Genomic DNA, 6,364 nt, shown 5'->3' with positions numbered 1-6,364 from the left:
TTTTTTTTTTTTTTTTTTTTACGTTAGCAAAGAAAACCCCACTAAAAAAGGGGGTCGCCTTTTTAAATGCGGTGAGATGCACAGATCTGAATTCACATCAATTGACACCCGAGGAAGCCAATCAACAGTGCGCCTGGTCACGTGATCCCGTTGCCACACAGACAGAATCGCCTCAGCCAATCCGCGGCCCGAACACGCTGCCTTCACTGCGTGTGACGACGGAGCAAAACAACAACACCGTTTTCATGAAATGTTTTTCAGCCTTTAGAAGCCAACATTCTTCCTTATTAACACTCATGTCTGATAGTGATGAACCCACGGGGAGTCGTGCATTAAATAAAGCTGCTGTTAAACATACAGAGAGTTTGTGCTGCGACTGAGCATTCATGCAGTTTTTTGTTCCCACTTGTCGAGCTGAAACGCAGTTGCTGGCCAGCTTTCTGCAGTGCGATTAACCCCGTTATTTAGCTGCTTGCAACTCACAAAACCAGTCTGTTAAAACGAATTAAATATTACAACTTGTGGGTTTCTGGTAATAGTTGTGTTAAAAATCCAACACAGAACTAAAAAAAAAAAAAAAAATCCACAGCCTCGTCGATCATGTCAACATTTGTGACGGAAAAAGTACCCCCTTGCCACGTATCAACAGCCTGATACTCACATCGAGAAATAAAACCTGTATATGCTATGGTGGATACGATCTTTAGCTCGGAGGCTAGCATTTTATTTATCAGAAGGTGTGTAAAAACAGCTGTGTGATTGGGGCTGGCTAAGGTTAGCTTCTGGTGGGCCCCGAGTACGCCATCATCAAAACAGAGACAAAGCAGGTTAGGTAAGCTCGGCTCTTTATCCTGCTGTTACACACACAACCTATCACAAACACAACGCTGCTACTGTGTTGTGCAAGTCCTCACTAACTGGACATAACTGCAGCCGAACAGAAAAATGAAACCGGGTAAAACGCAAACACACGGAACTTAACCACAAGGAAAACAAAAATACTCACAATGTCGTGTCGCATTTACTCACTTCTTGCAAGTGAACGCACCGTGCAATGCGACGGTCAGTGAAAGCCACTTTCAGACAATAACAGCCTCTTCCAGAGACTAAGTACTCCTGGTCTGGGCTAACTTTAGTGGTTTGGTTGGGGAAAATAAGAGTTGTAACGGCGAGACGCTGTGCTGGAGAGAAGGAAGAAAGAAACAGCTGAGGGAAAATGTAAACACGGGTCACGTGGTTTGGAAATGTCGAAACAAGGAAACTGTTGCTTATCTATCTATCTATCTATCTATCTATCTATCTATCTATCTATCTATCTATCTATCTATCTATCTATCTATCTATCTGTTTTTTATTTCAATTTATTATATAAATCTGAAAAGTGTGGTGTGCAGTTGTGGTGGCAGAATCATACTGTCCGGATGCTTTTGCTCCTAAAATGTTGCAATTATATTTTTATTATTCGAAAAATGTTATGTAATTGTGTTCCAACATACACTGTTTGCCAAAATATTCACAACTGCACTTTTTTTTTTTAATTTTGTCACCTTTCAATTAAAATTTGGATGTTTTTTCGCAGGATTTATATTTATTGTATTTGTTATGCTGAAAGATTAACCTTACTCCAAGTCTGTTTCTGCAGGTTTTCTTTCAGTATTGCTTACAATATTATCTCCAAACATCCTTCCATCTCTAATTAGCTTTTCTGTTCCTACAGAAAATCATCCCCACAGCATGACTCTGCCACCAAAATATTAAGTTTGGGGAATGATGTTGTCAGAGTTGATGGTCAGTCACAATGTCTTATGACATTTGCTTTCAGGTACATATGGGTTGCTGTTTTGCTGAAGGGCGGTTCAATGCCCCAGTCTACTGCCGCCCCAAACAGGGTTTCTTTCAGAATTTCTCTACATTTAGTCCTACGCACTAAATGAGTCCGACCAGTTTCCTCGTCCTGTGGATGCAAAGCATCCACACAGCTTGATCTAATCACCATACAATTTCAAGATATTTTTATTGTAATGTGTAATTTTTCTACCACTCCATACTTATCTATTCATTTGTACTGTTTTATAAACTCATATAACAAATGAAGCTTTTTGCTATGTGAATAAATGCAAAAAAAAAAAAAAGTTTAAAATCAGCTTTATAAACCTCAAATAAGGAATTGGACTTTTGTTTCACATGCACAGTGTACAGATTAAACATACATATTGCTTAATGTATGTACACATCAAATGTTAAATATTATTTCTTTAGAAGAAATAAAATAAAAAATGAAAGGAAAAGTATGTACAGCATTTTTTGTTTATTTAAAGAAAAAGAAAAATGGCAAAATACTTATTTTGTTTTTCTTATTTTTGTTTCACAGCAGAGTAGTTAACCACTCAAGCTATAGCTTTATTACAGCTTGAGTAGGCCTTCCTTTGTTGAGAATATAGGAAGGCCGACATTTTCTGCAGACCTAGTTGTTCATGGCACTTTGCACCTGTCCTTCTTTGTGGAACAACCAAACCACAGAGTGATGGATGTGCACAGGATGGACTAAATAACGGTCATGTGAAAGATGACAATTGAGTTGCTATAGAAAGTGCAGTCTCTGCTGGACCTTCTTCCAAACAGTATCTGCATGTGAGGATCATCTCATGGCCCCAGAGGACGCAGGGGTTTTGATCATGGGTTTCATTGGGTATGAATACTTTTGCAAATATTCAGTCCCAATAATGTGATTTATTTGTCAGGTCAGAGAAGAAAGCTTCATTTCTAAGGACACAGTAGATTGTAAAATTTCACCCATACTTTTTTCAATGAGCACTATATAGCAGGAGCTTACCTGCTGAAGACGTGTTCACACATCTGGTTATACTTCAGTATGGGGTCTCTTCAGAGCGCACAAGGGGAAGGACATGATGCAAAAACCACTGTGTAAAGAATACTGTTTTTGTTAGCATAAGTTATAGAGCCCTACTTAAAAATCACTGTTTATATCTTTATATCAGCATCTCCCAATATCTACAAATTTAGTGAAGGAAATAAGGAAGAGGGAAGCAGCACTGTACCTTGTGATCAACCTGTTCATTATTTCGACAAGAGAATTTAAAAATAGAAAGGTTGTAGAAAGTGTCATGCACCTTCTAACCCCGCACAGTTCCTATAATGAGAGACCTAAATTTAGCTGTGGAGGATTGGGAATGGATGATCACCTGGTTTAATGTGGAAGAAGCTCCGGTCATCACATGCGCTTTGGCTCTGAGCTGGCCAGCTTGCATTAACGGGCTTTTTCCTCTGAATTTTCTCATGTGTGAGGCAGCACGTGATCTTTTGTTGCATGTATTAGTGCATCTGAAACTTCCTCTTGTGTGGGAGAAAATTAGACACTTTGAACTACCTTATCTTTTACTTCTCTCTCTCTCTTTTTTTTTTGAGCTTTCGTAAAAAAAATATATATATATTTACACAAATAAATATTTTTTTATGAGTAGTTATTCTTCCTGTACCTGAAGATTTTGCTTACTTTCTCCCCCAGTGGTGTTGTTACGCAACAGAGGTGCTGAGATCCACTTGCATGAGCCAAAACTATTAATTCAAAATAAACCCTGACGCACATTTGAGTGTCTCTCGTAACTGAATAGCTACTCATCCAGGATCATTAGTAATGTCACTCACTGCCACTCTCAGAGTCCCTAAATCAAACAAAATCCACACCTCTGTACAAGAAGGGTTTGTTTTTTTGCGTTATAATTAGAGTCTCATGAGATCTGAAGTGAGGGATGGAGAGAGGAGGTTAGGAAAACTGTGGTCCGCACATTGACACTTTCTCTACATCATACTAACACGGAAAATTTTAACCGTTAACTCTTTAGCTCTGATTACATTGTTTATCTGTAAATTTTTAAGTTTACTTTTGTCAGATATCTTATTTAAATGTTTTTATTTTTTTTTTTATTTTTTTTTTTTGCCACAGTCTAGATGATGTGGAAATGGGGGCACAGCATTTAGTCTTCTCTAGCACATGACAAAGACAAAATTAGCTGATATCTGCGGCCAATCCAGTGCTTAAAGAACCATCGTCTACCATATTTTAAAGAGGATCCAACACATTGGGTATTTTAAAAAGCCACTAATATTACATTGTAGTACTCTTAGATTACTTCTAATAGGTGCCCTTTAATTTGTGTGCTTCCTCCGGTGATGCACATCAACATGTGAGGTTACATATAAGGACAAATGCTGGCAGTTATTGTTTTCCTTACCATCTTCTTATTAATTTTACCTGCTTTTGAGGCAGAAAGCTGGTAATTGGGTTGTGGCTTAACATAGTCTAGCCTTTTCTAAAAAGAAAAAAAAAAAAAACTGTGCAATTACTATTGACCCCACAAAGTAACTAAACTTTGATTTCACTCAGAGCTCAGTTTTTTGTGTTCAATTTTCCTAGTGGTGATTTTTTTTTAACTCAAACATGTAAATAAAATAAAACTGAGGAACTATAAGGAACTAAGGAAAAAGAAGAGACACATTTGCTAAGAGAGATGAACAAGTCATCCTTGACTTGATGTCTTTTGTCCATTATTTTTTCTATTTTGTTAACTAATTGCCAACAGTTATCATATTTAATTAGCAATTTTTTAAAATTTTGTCAAATTCACAAAAAGTAGTTTTTTATGTGATTTGATGAGACAAATTTAAAAAAAAAATCTCAAAAGTGTGGAGTAGGTGCAAAGTTGGTATACAGCCTTGTTTACTCTGGTAACCCTAAATAAAATGCAAATAATTGTTTTCCTCAATCTAATGCAGGTCTAAACAGAGTCTACCTGCATGTCTTAGTGTAAATACATCTGTTCTGTGAAGGGATTTGTTAGAGAAATTTAGGGAAGCCAAGAGGCTAATAGTAACACTGGAGAGATCCAAAGTTCAGGTGGGAATATCTGTTGACAGATGTTGGCAAATGTTAGTCAAGCACTCCACAAAACTGGCATTTATGGAAGGGTAACAAAAAATAAGCAATTGTTAGAAGAAAAATAAAAAGAAGCCTCATTGGCAATTTGCAGTGTTAATGAAAAACCAAATGACGTTAAATGGAGTAATCTGGAAATATAATATGTTAGAGGCTGTAAAACATTTGAGACTAGGATGAAGGTTCACCTTCCAGCAGGACAACCCCAGGCATACAGCCAGAGCGACAATGATATGGTTTAAGATCCAAGAATACTCATTTGGTAGAATGGTTCAAAGTCCTAACCTAATCTGAAACAGGATATGTGGCAAGGCAATTGAAAAACATACAGAGACTACATTGCACATGTAGCCTCTCTAAGCTTGATGAAGAAACCTCAGAGACATATAGGAAAGACACCCAGCTATAACATGGTTTCACACCACACTTTTGGGAATAAAAAGTTGAGAGCTATGCATCATTTTCCTTTTACTTCGCAAACATGCAATATTTGTGTTTGTCTATTACATAAAATCTCAGTAAAATATGTTAAAGTTTTGTGACATGATAAAACATAAATGCTTAAAAAATGACAACCCCCAATTATTTTGGGCTGTAAATATATTGTGTTGTTTGATGCACATTGTTTTTCATTTAGTAAAGAGAAAATATGGGACATGTGACATACTGTACATTCTACCCCACTTCTGAAATTTGGCTGACATGCTTTTAAACAAACAGTAGATTAATTAATATTTAGAAGAAATACAATTAATTTAGGTAAGGTTATTATTTGTTGGTCATATAAGATGTAGCCATTTGTTCTCAGTCACTCCTTGGATGTCATGATTGTTTGATCTTTATAAATTTAACTACAACAGCTCCTCAACGTGAGCTTACTTACTCCCCGGGACCAACTCCCTGCTCTTAATGTAATATTTCAGATTTACCACTAGGTGCCAGTGTTGCCCCATGAAAATTTTTGCCCATCGGGCATCAACGTTATTGTTGGATTGCCGGTGCACCTAAAACCTAAAAAAAAAAAAAAAAAATCACACAACCGTTTGAAAAGTTTATTTCTACCATACACAAACTGTACAACACAGCGCATATCTGTTTATTATGAAATAGTAAAAGTAATAGGAAGTTTCCATTTTACAAACTACCCCAACTGAAAAAAACCATTACATTTTAATGTAAAAGAAAAAAAAAGAAAAGAAAGAAAATACAGTACAATTTCATACTAATATCGTTCCACAAAAAGAGCATTTTCACATTACAAAACATCAAATACTAACAGGGAGAAGAAACATAAATAAATATTATTCACAAAACTTCCTGAGCAAGCAACGTGTGGTTTAGGAATAATAGTAAAAAAAAAAAAAAAAAAAAAAAAAAAAAAGAAAAAAAAAATAAAAAAAAAATGGTATT

At 36.2% G+C, this 6,364-nt stretch overlaps 1 protein-coding gene across 2 annotated transcripts in view; it reads right to left on the bottom strand.

Annotated features, from left to right (window-relative positions):
* The window catches only part of pcmtd1 (protein-L-isoaspartate (D-aspartate) O-methyltransferase domain containing 1), a 24,570-nt gene extending 23,324 nt beyond the window's left edge, over window positions 1–1,246 (bottom strand). Inside the window, exon 1 of one of the 2 annotated variants that reach the window (XM_015038906.1) lies at window positions 1,007–1,246. The gene's annotated coding sequence lies outside the window, so the exon portion shown is untranslated. The remainder of the gene's footprint in view (window positions 1–1,006) is intronic. The other variant, XM_015038915.1, reaches the window with a different exon arrangement.
* Window positions 1,247–6,364: the final 5,118 nt, after the last annotated feature.

The sequence above is a fragment of the Poecilia latipinna genome, unplaced genomic scaffold, assembly GCF_001443285.1.
Source record: "Poecilia latipinna isolate Pla-1442-1.1 unplaced genomic scaffold, P_latipinna-1.0 Scaffold27, whole genome shotgun sequence".
NCBI lineage: Eukaryota > Metazoa > Chordata > Actinopteri > Cyprinodontiformes > Poeciliidae > Poecilia > Poecilia latipinna.
The sequence above is the reverse complement of the archived record's forward strand: the minus strand, read 5'-3'. Positions and strand labels throughout refer to the sequence as shown.